Consider the following 16,048-nt stretch of genomic DNA (forward strand, 5'->3'; position numbering starts at 1 on the left):
AGTACTCGCCTAAGTTCTCTCGCTTGAGGACTTAGCTGCAGTCAGGCACTCGCCTAAGTTTGAAAAAATCCTACCGAGTGGAGAGCAGCCCTCCCACTCGGGGGCTTAGCTGCAGTCCAGTACTCGCCCAAGTTCTCTCTCTTGAGGACTTAGCTGCATTCAGGCACTCGCCTAAGTTTGAAAAAATCCTACCGAGTGGAGAGCATCCCTCCCACTCGGGGGATTAGCTGCAGTCCAGTACTCGCCTAAGTTTGAAAAACAAAAAATCCTACCGAGTGGAGAGCAGCCCTCCCACTCGGAGTCTTAGCTGCAGTCCAGTGCTCGCCTATGTTCTCTCGCTTGAGGACTTAGCTGCAGTCAGGCACTCACCTAAGTTTGAAAAATCCTACCGAGTGGAGAGCAGTCCTCCCACTCGGGGGCTTAGCTGCAGTCCGGTACTCGCCTAAGTACGAAACACATCCCGCTCTGCAGTAACTGTTGGAAATATGCCCTAGAGGCAATAATAAATTGGTTATTATTATATTTCCTTGTTCATGATAATCGTTTATTATCCATGCTAGAATTGTATTGATAGGAAACTCAGATACATGTGTGGATACATAGACAACACCATGTCCCTAGTAAGCCTCTAGTTGACTAGCTCGTTGATCAATAGATGGTTACGGTTTCCTGACCATGGACATTGGATGTCGTTGATAACGGGATCACATCATTAGGAGAATGATGTGATGGACAAGACCCAATCCTAAGCCTAGCACAAAGATCGTGTAGTTCGTATGCTAAAGCTTTTCTAATGTCAAGTATCATTTCCATAGACCATGAGATTGTGCAACTCTCGGATACCGTAGGAATGCTTTGGGTGTACCAAACGTCACAACGTAACTGGGTGGCTATAAAGGTTCACTACAGGTATCTCCAAAAGTGTCTGTTGGGTTGGCACGAATCGAGACTGGGATTTGTCACTCCGTGTAGAGAGGTATCTCTGGGCCCACTCGGTAGGACATCATCATAATGTGCACAATGTGACCAAGGAGTTGATCACGGGATGATGTGTTACGGAACGAGTAAAGAGACTTGCCATTAACGAGATTGAACAAGGTATCGGGATACCGACGATCGAATCTCGGGCAAGTATCGTACCGCTAGACAAAGGGAATTGTATACGGGATTGATTAAGTCCTTGACATCGTGGTTCATCCGATGAGATCATCGTGGAACATGTGGGAGCCAACATGGGTATCCAGATCCCGCTATTGGTTATTGACCGGAGAGTTGTCTCGGCCATGTCTGCATGACTCCCGAACCCGTAGGGTCTACACACTTAAGGTTCGATGGCGCTAGGGTTATAGGGAAAGTATGTATGCGGTTACCGAATGTTGTTCGGAGTCCCGGATGAGATCACGGACGTCACGAGAAGTTCCGGAATGGTCCGGAGGTAAAGATTTATATATGGGAAGTCCTGTTTTGGTCATCGGAAAAGTTTCGGGTGCTATCGGTAACGTACCGGGACCACCGGGAGGGTCCCGGGGGTCCACCAGGTGGGGCTACCTGCCCTAGAGGGCTGCGTGGGCCAAGTGTGAGAGAGGACCAGCCCCAGGTGGGCTGGTGCGCCCCCCCACCAGGGCCCAAGGCGAAGAGAGAAGGGAAAAAGGGGAAACCCTAGGCTCAAATGGGCCTAAGGCCCACCTAGTGGTGCGCCCCCCCCCCTCTCTCCCCCCTTGACCGCCACCCTAGATGGGTTTGGGGCTGCCGCACCCCTTGGGGTGGAAACCCTAAAGGGGGCGCACCCCCTCCCTCTCCCCTATATATACTTGAGGACTTTGGGGCTGCCAACACATGAGTTTTGACCTCTCCATGGCGCAGCCTTGCCTCTCTCCCTACTCCTCTCCCGCGGTGCTTGGCGAAGCCCTGCAGGATTGCCACGCTCCTCCACCACCACCACGCCGTCGTGCTGCTGCTGGATGGAGTCTTCCCCAACCTCTCCTTCTCCCCTTGCTGGATCAAGGCGTAGGAGACGTCACCGGGCTGCACGTGTGTTGAACGCGGAGGTGCCGTCCGTTCGGCACTAGGATCTCCGATGATTTGAATCACGACGAGTACGACTCCATCAACCCTGTTCACTTGAAGGCTTCCGCTTAGCGATCTACAAGGGTATGTAGATGCACTCTCCTTCCCCTCGTTGCTAGATTACTCCATAGATTGATCTTGGTGATGCGTAGAAAATTTTGAATTTCTGCTACGTTCCCCAACAGTGGCATCATGAGCTAGGTCTATGCGTAGTTTCTATGCACGAGTAGAACACAAAGCAGTTGTGGGCGTTGATATTGTCAATTTACTTGCCATTACTAGTCTTATCTTGATTCGGCCGCATCATGGGATGAAGCGGGCCGGACCGACCTTACACGTACTCTTACGTGAGACTGGTTCCACCGACTGACATGCACTAGTTGCATAAGGTGGCTAGCGGGTGTCTGTCTCTCCCACTTTAGTCGGATCGGATTTGATGAAAAGGGTCCTTATGAAGGGTAAATAGAAATTGGCATATCACGTTGGTTTTCGCGTAGGTAAGAAATGTTCTTACTAGAAACCTATAGCAGCCACGTAAAAACTTGCAACAACAATTAGAGGACGTCTAACTTGTTTTTGTAGCATATGCCTTGTGATGTGATATGGCCAAAAGGATGTGATGAATGATATATGTGATGTATGAGATTGATCATGTTCTTGTAATAGGAATCACGACTTGCATGTTGATAAGTATGACAACCGACAGGAGCCATAGGAGTTGTCTTAATTTATTTATGACCTGCATGTCAACATAAATGTCATGTAATTACTTTACTTTATTGCTAAAGCGTTAGCCATAGTAGTAGAAGTAATAGATGACGAGACAACTTCAAGAAGACACGATGATGGAGATCATGATGATGGAGATCATGGTGTCATTCCGGTGACAACGATGATCATGGAGCCCCGAAGATGGAGATTAAAAGGAGCAAAATGATATTGGCCATATCATGTCACTATTTGATTGCATGTGATGTTTATCATGTTTTACATCTTATTTGCTTAGAACGACGGTAGCTTAAATAAGATGATCCCTCACTAAAATTTCAAGAAAAGTGTTCCCCCTAACTGTGCACCGTTGCGAAGGTTCATTGTTTCGAAGCACCACGTGATGATCGGGTGTGATAGATTCTAACGTTCGAATACAACGGGTGTAAGCCAGATTTACACACGCAATACACTTAGGTTGTGTAAGCCAGATTTACACACGCAATACACTTAGGTTGACTTGACGAGCCTAGCATGTACAGACATGGCCTCGGAACACGGAAGACCGAAAGGTCGAACATGAGTCGTATAGAAGATACGATCAACATGAGATGTTCACCGTTCATGACTAGTCCGTCTCACGTGATGATCGGACACGGCCTAGTCGATTCGGATCATGTTTCACTTAGATGACTAGAGGGATGTCTATATGAGTGGGAGTTCATTAAATAATTAGATTAGATGAACTCAATTATCATGAACATAGTCTAAATTGTCTTTGCAAATATATTGTAGATAAATAGCATACGTTGTAGCTCCCTGTTTCAATACGTTCCTAGAGAAAGATTAAGTTGAAAGATATTGTAAGCAATGATGCGGACTAGGTTCGTAGTCCGAGGAGTGTCCTCGCTGCTACACAGAAGGCTTACGTCTTTGATGCATCGCTCGATGTGCAAACCCCTACAACGTCGTCTGTGGATGTTGTGAACACCTGACAGACACATCCTGATGACTACTTGATAGTTTAGTGCACCATACTTTACGGCTTAGAATTGGGATTCCAATGACGTTTTGAACGCCATAGAACATATGAGATGTTCCAAGAGCTAAAATTGGGATTTCAGGCTCATGCCCGTGTTGAGAGGTGTGAGACCTCTGACAAGTTCTTTTGCCAACAAGATGGGGGAGAATAGCTCAGCTAGTGAGCATGTGCTCAGAATGTCTGGGTGCTACAATCACTTAAATCAAGTGGGAGTTAAACTTCCAGATAAGATAGTGATTGATAGAGTTCTCTAGCCACTATCACTAAGCTACTAGATCTTCGTGATGAACTATGACATGCAAGGGATGGAGTTGATCTCGGAGCTGTTCGCGGTGCTTAAGACCGCAAAAGGTAGAAATCAAAAGGAGCATCAAGTGTTGATGGTTTAACAAGACCACTGGTTTCAAGAAGGGCAAGGGCTAGAAGGGAAACTTCATGGATGGCAAACCAGTTGCCGCTCCAGTGAAGGAACCCAAGGTTGAACCCAAACCTGAGACTAAGTGCTTCTATTGTAAGGGGAACGGTCACTGGTAGCGGAACTACCCCAAATGCATGGTAGATAAGAAGGCTGGCAACTTCAACAAAGTATATACGTGTTATTAATGTGTACGTCGCTAGTACTCCTGGTAGCACCTGGGTATTGGATACCGGTTCAGTTGCTATTACTGGTGACTTCAAGCAAAAGCTGCGGACTAAACGGAGACTGGCTAAGGGCGAGGTGACGATGTGTGTATTTCCAAAGTTGATGAGATCACCATCGCACACTCCATCTGCCTTCGGGATTAGTATTGAACCTAAATAAATGTTATCAGGTGTCTACGTTGAGCATGAATATGATTAGATCATGTTCATTGCAATAGGGTCATTCATTTAAGTTAGAGAATAATGGTTATTCTGTTTACATGAATGATACCTTTCATGGTCATGCACCCTATGTGAATGGTTCATTGAATCTCGGTCGTGGTGATACACATGTTCACGCCAAAAGATGTAGAGTTAATAATGATAGTACCACTTTCTTGTGGCACTGCCGCTTAGGTCATATTGGCATAAGATGCATGAAGAAACTCCATGTCGATGGATGTTTGGAGTCACTTGATTTTGAATCGCTTGACACATGCGAGCCATGCCTCATGGGCAGGATGACTAAGACCCCGTTTTCAGGTACAATGAAACGGGCAAGTGACTTGTTGGAAATCATACATGCTGATGCGTGTGATCCAATGAGGATTGAAGCGTGCGGTGGATATCGCTATTTTCTCATCTTCACTGACGATTTGAGTAGATATAGGTATATTTACTTAATGAAGCACAAGTCTGAAACGTTTGAAAAGTTCAAGCGATTTCAGAGTGAAGTTAAGAATCATCATAACAATAAGATCATGTTCCTACGATCTGATCAAAAGGGGATTTTCCGAGTTATGAGTTTGGCAAATCACTTAAGACATTGTGGAATTGTTTCACAGTTGAAGCCACCTGGAACACCGCAGTTGTAATGGTGTGTCCAGAAGTCGTAGTCGAACCCTATGAGATATGGTGCGATCTATGATGTCTCTTACCAATCTACCGTTTTCATTTTGAGGTTATGCGTTAGAGACAGCTGCATTCACTTTAGATAGGACGCCATCTAAGTCCATTGAGATGGCGTTGTATGAACATTGGTTTGGCAAGAAACCAAAGTTGTCGTTTCTTAATTTTTGGGGCTGCGATGCTTAAGGCTTCAGCCGAAGAAGCTCGAACCCAAAGCAGACAAACACATCTTCATAGGATACCCAAAGGTGACAGTAGGGTATACCTTCTATCTCAGATCCGAGGGAAAATTGTTTGTCGCTAAGAACGGGTCCTTTCTCGAGAAGGAGTTTCTCTCGAAAGAATTGAGTGGGAGGAAGATAGAACTTGATGAGGTTGTCGAACCTTTACTTCAACCAGAGAGTGATGCAACACAGAAAGATGTTTTCTATGGCGCCTACGTCTGTTGAATAGGAAGTTAATGATAGTGATCATGAAGCTTCGGATCAAGTTGCTATCGAACCTCGTAGGTCGACAAGGATATGTACTACTTCTAAGTGGTACGGTAATCCTGTCTTAGATATCATGTTGTTAGACAACAATGAACCTACGAGCTATGGAGAAGCGATGGTGGGCCCATATTCCGACAAATGGTTAGAAGCCATGAAATCCGAAATAGGATCCATATATCAGAACAAAGTATGGACTTTGGTGGACTTGCCGGATGATCGGCAAGCCATTGAGATAAATGGATCTTTAAGAAGAAGACGGACGTGGGCGATAATGTTGCCGTCTATGAAGCTCGACTTGTGGGAAAGAGTCTTTTCACAAGTTCAAGGAGTTAACTATGATGAGAATTTCTCACCCGTAGCGATGCTTAAGTCTGTCGAAATCATGATAGCATTAGCTGTATTTTTCGATTATGAAATCTTACAGATGGATGTCAAAACAAGTTTTCTTACCAGTTTTCGTAAGAAAAGTTGTATGTGATACAATAAAAGGTTTTGTCGATCCTAAGGATGCTAAAAGGTATGCTGGCTCCAGCGATCCTTCTATGGACTAGAGCAAGCATCTCGGAATCGGAATATATGCTTTGATGGAGTAATCAAAGCTTTTAGGTTTATACAATGTTTGTTAGAAACTTGTATTTACAAGAAAGTGAGTGGGAGCACTACCATATTTCTGATAAGTATATGTGGATGACATATTGTTGATCTGAAATAATGTAGAATTTCTGGAAAGCATAAACGGTTGTTTGAAGAGTGATTTTCAAAGGAAGACCTGGATAAAGCTGCTTACATATTGGGCATCAAGATCTATAGAAATAGATCAAGACGTCTGATGATACTTTCAAAGAACGCACACCTTGACATGTTTTTGAAAGAGTTCAAAATAGATCAGTCAAAGAAGGGGTTCTTACCTGAGTTGTAAGGTCTGAAGTTGAGTAAGACTCAAAGATTGACCACGGCAGAAGAAAGAGGAAGGACGAAGGTCGTCCCCTATGCTCTTGTCATAGGCTCTATACGGTATGCCATGCTGAGTACCGCACCTGATGTGTGCCTTGCCACATGTCTGGCAAGAGGGTACAAAGGTGATCTAGGAGTAGATCACCAGATAGCGGTCAAAATTATCCATAGAGGAATAAGGAAATGTTTCTCGGTTATGGAGGTGATAAAGAGTTCGACGTAAAGAGTTACGTCGATGCAAGCTTAACACCTATCCGGATAGCTCTGAGTAGAGATACCGGATACGTATAATGGAGCAACAATTTGGAATAGCTCCAAGTGGAACGTGGTAGCAGCATCTACGATATGACATAAAGTTTTGCGAAGTACATAGGGATCTGAATATGGCAAGACCCGTTGACTACAACCTCTCTCACAAGCATAACATGATCAAACCCAGAACTCATTGAGTATTAATCACATAGTGATGTGAACTAGATTAGTGACTCTAGTAAACTCTTTGGATGTTGGTCACATGGCGATGTGACCTGTGAGTGTTAATCACATGGCGATGTGAACTAGATTATTGACTCTAGTGCAAGTGGGAGACTGTTGGAAATATGCCCTAGAGGCAATAATAAATTGGTTATTATTATATTTCCTTGTTCATGATAATCATTTATTATCCATGCTAGAATTGTATTGATAGGAAACTCAGATACATGTGTGGATACATAGACAACACCATGTCCCTAGTAAGCCTCTAGTTGACTAGCTCGTTGATCAATAGATGGTTACGGTTTCCTGAACATGGACATTGGATGTCGTTGATAACGGGATCACATCATTAGGAGAATGGTGTGATGGACAAGACCCAATCCTAAGCCTAGCACAAAGATCGTGTAGTTCGTATGCTAAAGCTTTTCTAATGTCAAGTATCATTTCCATAGACCATAAGATTGTGCAACTCCCGGATACCGTAGGAATGCTTTGGGTGTACCAAACATCACAACGTAACTGGGTGGCTATAAAGGTTCACTACAGGTATCTCCGAAAGTGTCTGTTGGGTTGGCACGAATCGAGACTGGGATTTGTCACTCCGTGTAGAGAGGTATCTCTGGGCCCACTCAGTAGGACATCATCATAATGTGCACAATGTGACCAAGGAGTTGATCACGGGATGATGTGTTACGGAACGAGTAAAGAGACTTACCAGTAACGAGATTGAACAAGGTATCGGGATACCGACGATCGAATCTCGGGCAAGTATCGTACCGCTAGACAAAGGGAATTGTATACGGGATTGATTAAGTCCTTGACATCATGGTTCATCCGATGAGATCATCGTGGAACATGTGGGAGCCAACATGGGTATCCAGATCCCGCTGTTGGTTATTGACTGGAGAGTTGTCTCGGCCATGTCTGCATGACTCCCGAACCCGTAGGGTCTACACACTTAAGGTTCGATGGCGCTAGGGTTATAGGGAAAGTATGTATGCGGTTACCTAATGTTGTTCGGAGTCCCGGATGAGATCCAGGACGTCACGAGGAGTTCCGGAATGGTTCGGAGGTAAAGATTTATATATGGGAAGTCCTGTTTTGGTCACTGGAAAAGTTTCGGGTGCTATCGGTAACGTACCGGGACCACCGGGAGGGTCCCTGGGGTCCACCAGGTGGGTCTACCTGCCCCAGAGGGCTGCGTGGGCCAAGTGTGAGAGGGGACCAGCCCCAGGTGGGCTGGTGCGCCCCCCCACCAGGGCCCAAGGCGAAGAGAGAAGGGAAAAAGGGGAAACCCTGGGCTCAGATGGGCCTAAGGCCCACCTAGTGGTGCGCCCCCCTCTCTCCCCCCTTGGCCGCCACCCTAGATGGGTTTGGGGCTGCCGCACCCCTTGGGGTGGAAACCCTAAAGGGGGCGCACCCCCCTCCCTCTCCCCTATATATACTTGAGGACTTTGGAGCTGCCAACACATGAGTTTTGACCTCTCCATGGCGCAGCCCTGCCTCTCTCCCTACTCCTCTCCCGCGGTGCTTGGCGAAGCCCTGCAGGATTGCCACGCTCCTCCACCACCACCACGCCGTCGTGCTGCTGCTGGATGGAGTCTTCCCCAACCTCTCCTTCTCCCCTTGCTGGATCAAGGCATAGGAGACGTCACCGGGCTGCACGTGTGTTGAACGCGGAGGTGCCGTCCGTTCGGCACTAGGATCTCCGGTGATTTGAATCACGACGAGTACGACTCCATCAACCCCGTTCACTTGAACGCTTCCTATTAGCGATCTAAAAGGGTATGTAGATGCACTCTCCTTCCCCTCGTTGCTAGATTAATCCATAGATTGATCTTGGTGATGCGTAGAAAATTTTGAATTTCTGCTACGTTCCCCAACAGTAACAAGCTGCAGATCGACGGCCACCTCCTCCTTGGAGAGCTTCACCACAAATACAACATGCACTCCATCCTGCTCTACAGTAACGATGTGCAGGTCGACTGCTACCTTCCCCTTCGGAGCCGCGCCACAAGTACAAAAAAGTTGTCTCGAAAGAAGAACTATTTCCACTTGACGGGGGATTCATAAAGATATTCAATGATATACCGAGTTCAGATAAATCCTAAAGGGTCCGGACCACAGGTCAAAGTGCTCAGGCATTCAGCCCGAAAGAGTTGAACGGTTACAAAAACCACTCGGCATTCCGAGGCAAATTTAAGGTGGGGCATAAAAGTTTGTTCACTCCGCAGGAGGAGGGCTGGCAGGCTCGACGAACTCGTCCAGGTCGACGCCATCGACAATCCGAGTGGCGGCAGCAATGAAAGTCTCCATAAAAGTTCGGAAGTCGTGCTTCTGGGTGTTGGCGACCTTGATTGCGGCCAGCTTATCTTGTCGCACCTCCTTGCAGTGGACACAAACCAAAGACAGAGCCACATCAGCGCCACACCGAGCAGAAGACTTCTTCCGCTCCTGCACTCGGTAAGGGATTCCGTTAAGTCGAGTCATCAGAGACTCAAGATCGTTTTGGAGTGTGGCCTCTGGCCAAAGTGCCGGGTCGATCTGTGACATGGCGACCTTCAGTCGAGCCAAGTAGTTCACGGCACCGTCGATGCGAGATTCCAGTCGGAGCAGATTCATGGCAGTTTCATCTTTCACGGGAGAGTTGATTGGATCCAAACCTGGTTCGATCCGCCCAGTCTCCTCTTCGAAGTTCTGGCAAAACTCTGCATTCACGATCCAAGGATAAGTCAATTTTCATACACTGAGTCGACACAAAAAAATCAGTTGGAACAGAATGTGCACCTTCAAGCTTGATGAACAACTTCTTGGCAAGAGTTCTCAGATAGCTCTCCAGATCATCCCTCCTGCGAGCAATGCTTTCCATTTTCTCGCCCTGGACGAGATTCGCCTTCTTCCAGCGCGAGCACTCCTTGTTGGAGTCATTCAGAGCAGACTTCAGCCTGGTATTCTCTTCCTCCAACTGGCTGACCGAAGCCAGCTTCTGTTCGGCCAGAGCGACTCTGTCGTCAGCTTCCTTTCGGGCAGCAGCCAGATCCTGGTCCTTCTTTGCTAGAGCTTCTCTCAGCTTTTCTGCAAAGAAATGGTGCTTGATTCAGAAAGAGCAAAAGGGTACTCAAGCCCAAGGCAAACCAGTCGACAAACTCGTCTTACCATTGGCACCATCCTTAGCCTTTTGCAGCTCTGTCTTGGCCAGCTCCAAGTCAAGGTTCAGTTGGATCTGCTGTTTCTCCAAATCAGCAAAGCGAGCTCCCAGATCACAAGTTTTCTGCAATCAAAGAGGAGAAGTTATTTTACAGCGAAAAACAACAAAGGCAATAAATACTAAGACTACGATCGACTGCCCGCAGTCCACCATAGTCTCGGGGACTACACCCAGTGGGTGCACTTTGCGTGCCCCCACCGGTTCTGATCCCACTCGACCGGCCCGCCGAAGTCGAGTCCAGGAAGTAAAAAAAGGCAAAAAGAGAGAAAGTAGAACTCAGACTACAGTCGACTGCCAGCAGTCCACCGTAGTCTCGGGGACTACACCCAGTGGGTGCACTTTGCGTGCCCCCACCGGTTCTGATCCCACTCAACCAGACCGAGTGGAAGAGACAAACTACCAGTTTGGTTTATACATTCGAAAAAATACAACGACTACAGTCGACTGCCAGCAGTCCACCATAGTCTCGGGGACTACACCCAGTGGGTGCACTCAGCGTGCCCCCACCGGTTCAAAATTTCAATCGACGCACCCAGTGGGTGTACAGATGCAAAGATTTTCGGAAAAGAGTCTTCAGATAACATATCCTAACAAAACAAGCAGTGTCCAATTAACCTGAACATTGCTTTGGAGGGCCGAGCTGGCGTCGTACGCAGCCTGACTGGCGTCCCGCACCATCCTCATCTTCTCCATCATGATGCCCGCCTGACGTATGGCTTCCTTGGCAGCATTCGCTTCGTCCTCCAGGACATGATGGGTCGCAAAAACTGAAGGTGGGTCGACGGGAGCCTGAGCAGTCGACGAAGAGGGCAAGGCACTCGACAGTGGCACATCAAAGGTAACAGAACCCCGATTGGTGTCGCCAGTGTCCTGAACGACTGGTTCCGTCCTTGGCGTCGACTGTGGCGCCTCGCTTGTAGGAGCCTGCCTATTTTTCCTCGTCAAAGGCCTCTCGGGCTCTTCATCATCATCAGGGAGGTCAATAACGTTGGGAGCTATGCAAAGTTTAATCGTCAAAATCACATCACCCAATGGTACACGTTGCAGTTGAATCGACCAAAATAAAGACAGTATGGCAGGAGTCATACCCAGTTTCGACGTGACCGCATCCTCCATCACCTCATCATCATCCCTGTAAGCTGAGGTCCTAGAAGTGGCAGCGCTGGCAGTTCCAAAGTTCGTCCAGTTAAAACAAGAAAAACAAACAACGCTGAGCGTCGAGTGTATACAGAGGAAGACACTTACGCAGAAGCGACGGGGATGTCAATCTTAATCTTCGGCAACGCCTTCCGGATTTTCGGCTCCGCAACTTTGGGGTGCTTGGGCGCTTTCTCGGTCGGGGTTGGTGGAGAGATCCGAGGACGCTTCGAAGATTGACCAGCTTGAGCAGTCGCCTTTTTATGGATGCTCGGTCGTTCTTGGGCAAGTTTGGATCGCCTCTTCCTACGAGGAGGCTACTCGACTTCTTCTTCGTCGCTTGAGTCTTCGCTTTCTCCATCCTCTTCACCATCAGAAGTCCACTCGCCACTGTCGCCGCCGCTCGCCTTGCCTTCCAAGTCTTGCCCTTGCTCTCCATTGGGCATCGAGTACATTTCAATGAGGGCCTGAAAAAATAACAATCAAAAGACATTCAGTCGACCACAAATGGGACATCACATGGAGAGTCGGAAAGTTACTTACAGAAACATACCTGCTCTGGCTGACGCGAGTTGTCGAATGGAGTCACCCTCCTGGATCCCTGAGGGTTGTCTTTGTTGCCAGTGATTCCTCTCAACCAGCTCTCCAAGGTATCCTCACTGACCTCCTCCGGGTGGATCCGAGTGGTATCTTTGAGCCCAGAATACATCCACATTGGCTGATCGCGCGCCTGAAGGGGTTGGATGCGTCGACCGAGAAAGACCTCCAGCAGATCCATCCCGGTCACTCCGTCGCGGACGAGCTGGATGACCTGTTCGACCAGCTCCTTGACCTGTGCCTTCTCTTCTGGAACTATCTTCAGGGGAGCAGGCTTCTCCACTCGAGCCAAGGAGAAAGGAGGAAGCCCAGTCGACTGGCCAGGGGTCGGCTGATCCTTGCAGTAAAACCAAGTCGACTGCCAGCCCCGGACCGAGTCAGGAAGGATCATCGCTGGGAAAGTACTTTTGCTCCTCATCTGGATCCGCAGACCACCACACATCTGGATCACCCGAGTCCTCTCGTCACTCGACTTGGTCTTTTTGACGGACTGGGAACGGCAAGTGAAGATATGTTTGAAGAGCCCCCAGTGCGGTCGACAGCCCAAGAAGTTTTCGCACATAGACACGAAAGCGGGCAGATAGACTATGGTATTCAGAGTAAAATGGTGGAGCTGAGCCCCAAAGAAGTTCAAAAAAACCCGTAAGAAAGGGTGGGGAGGCAGCGAGAACCCACGATCTATGTGAGTTGCTAAGAGGACGCACTCACCCTCTCTGGGCTGCGGCTCAGTTTCGTCTCCCGGGAGCCGAGCCGACTTGTGGGGGATAAATCCCCCTTCCACCAGGTCGTCGAGGTCATCCTGCGTGATTGCCGAGCGGATCCAGTCGCCCTGGATCCAGCCCGCCGGTAGGCCGGACCTCGACGAGGATCCTCCCCGGTTGGTCCGCTTGCCCTTGGCCTTCGCGGTTGCCTTCTTCGCGCGTTCCAGCGCCACCGTCTTGTCCTTCCCCATGGTGGCAGTTCGAGCTCGAGCGGAGATCCGGTGACGAGACGGGAGCAAGGGTGGCGGAGAAATCGGGAGAAAACAGAGAGAGAATGGTGGCGTGCGGAACAGAGCCCCGGCCCAACGCCTTATATGAGGCTGCTTCCGAGTGGCTGACTGGTAGGCCCGGACGGCCCTACCAAATCCCGTGGCGATCGCGCGCGCGATACGTGGCGAAAAAGGTGGCGCGGGGATTGAGGCGGCTCCGCGCTATCCCATCCGTTTACTGCGGCCTCTCCCGTCCTGCGCGCTTCCCGAAATTTGGATCCCACGAAATCCGCGGGCAGCAGAACAACTCGTCGGACCGAAGATCTCCTCCGCACCGTCACTCAGAACTCTTCAAGTATAAGAACTCACTCGACAAAACCTAAGAATGGGTCAAGGCGACTGGAAAGAAAGTTGTTTTCATCACTCTGGTCCATTGATCCGAAACAAGGTATGCTCACGACATGAAAAATGAGTCGGAGATGTGCTCAAACCCTTTCCCACTCAAACTTCGATCCATTCGGGGGCTAATGATGAAGCTATGTACCTAGGGTAGGGTCATGGACCTGTCCAAACTGACCTACCCAAGGACACCTCTAGAAGAAATCACATTTCAATCGACTTGGCGGTGTTTCACTCGACGGACTCGAAGACACTCGACCAAGAAGCAACCACTCGACCAAGATCCAACCACCCGACGACCAGGAGACCTAAAGTCACTCAGCACGCTAACGGTCGGTCATTAAGTAGCTTTTATGGTCATCATAGCACTTTATTAGGGGCGTTACCAGTAACGCCCGACCTTAATGTACTTAAAACCCTACATAACTGAGGGCCGGAGGGGTCTGGCGGACTATATATAAGCCACCCCCCTCCTCAGTGTAAAGGGTTCGCACCCCTGTAATTCATACTCTCATAATCCAGTCGACCGCCTCCGGGCTCCGAGACGTAGGGCTATTACTTCCTCCGAGAAGGGCCTGAACTCGTAAACCTTGCGTTCTTACAACTTCTCCATAGCTAAGATCTTGCCTCTCCATACTTACCTCCCTACACTACTGTCAGACTTGGAACCACGACATGCGGCGGGCGGAGTTCGTGCTCCGGCAAAAAACACTTGTGTACTTGCGTCTTTCTTCTTCCTCTACTCTTCTTCTTCCTCGAGAGCTGAGAGAGCGGAGAGAGGTGCTGCTGAGCGAGAGGAAGAGGAAGGTCGCGGCAACAACAGAATCATGTCTAAATTGGCGATATGGGACTAAAAATCTAGCCATTGTGCTAGTATAGTCCTTCATTTACCGGAGTAGCCACCGCCTGCGTGCCTTCAACTTGCGTGAGTCGTACGTTTGGCCCCCATGTCTCCACCGATGCGACCTTTACTTGCATCTTCCTTCTCCCCAATCGGCAACGCTGCTCGCCACCGTCTCCTCCTATACCAGTCCAAGAAACGACATCCTCAATGGCAACAGACCAAGAATGGAGAAGACGAGACCTCCCTAGGGCAGGGGGGTGTGGAGGCATGATGTTGACAAAAGTGAGTAGTGGTGATGCCATCTCTTCGATCATATGGGGACCAGAGCTTGGTAGAGAGAGTTTTTTAGAATGGCTTCTAACTTTATTCAAACTTGGCAACATTACAGGTACAATGCTTTGGATCATTAATTCAAGATTTTTTTGAGAAACCTCATGCAAGGTAGGGTGTTCCTGCATTTCATTAAGAAGAAGAGACTAAACCCGAATGAAGACCCAAAAACGAAAAAAGGTACTAGAGCTTGGGGATAGGGACAGAAAAATTCAACATCATGGGACACCATCAGAGCCAGACACCAGAGCGCCTAGACCCAAAGCAGTTAGGCGAGGCTCAATTGCAACCAAACTGACCACTACTCGCTGAAGAGAAACCATCATTATTGAGTGACTCTTTTTTCTCGGCCTCAAAGCATCACACGCTAACATTATCATATGGAAAACATCTTGAAAGGTCAAACTTTGACTTCCTGGCGATGCTTGACAAAGTGTTCAACGCGTGGATCACTTGCGGTGAGAGTGGTTTTTTGTACATGTCTAGATACACTTGCATTTTTTACTTAAGTCCCTTGATAACCCACAAGTATAGGGGATCAATTGTAGCTTTTCGAGAAATAAGAGTGTCGAACCCAACGAGGAGGTAAAGATAGAATTAATATTTCCTTCAAGTTCTATCAACCACCGATACAACCCTACGCACACTTAACATTCATTTTACCTAGAACAAGAATAAATTTAGAAGTATTTTGTAGGTGTAGTGAGATAAGTTTTCAAGGATAGAACTAAATGTACTTAGCGAGAATAAATCTACGAGTAATTTGCAAGATAATAAAAGTTAGCTATTTAGTAGAAAGATTTTTTAACACAAGAGAATGATTTGTCTCTAGGCAATCGATAAGTAGATCGATAATCATTATTACAATTTTATATGAGAGAGAGGCATGGGATAACATACTTTTCGTACTTGGATCATATGCACTTATGATTAGAACTCTAGAAAGCATTCGCAACTACTAAAGATCATTAAGGTAAGACCCAACCATAATATTAAGTAACAAGTCCTCTTTACCGCCATACGCAACAACCCCCTTACTCGGGTGTAAGCTTCTGTCACTCTAGCCACCCACTATAAAAAATTATGAACATATTGCAACACCCTACAACGGTAATCCTACACGCTTGCACAACATGGATGGCACCATAAGACAGCACCAAAATAAAACATATAACTCAAACCAATCACGATCATTAATCAACCCATAGGACAAACAAATCTACTCAAACATCATAGGATGGCAACACATCATTGGATAATAATATGTAATATTAAGCACCATGTTTAAGTAAAG

This window comes from Triticum urartu, chromosome 5 (genome assembly GCF_003073215.2).
Source record: "Triticum urartu cultivar G1812 chromosome 5, Tu2.1, whole genome shotgun sequence".
Taxonomy (NCBI): domain Eukaryota; kingdom Viridiplantae; phylum Streptophyta; class Magnoliopsida; order Poales; family Poaceae; genus Triticum; species Triticum urartu.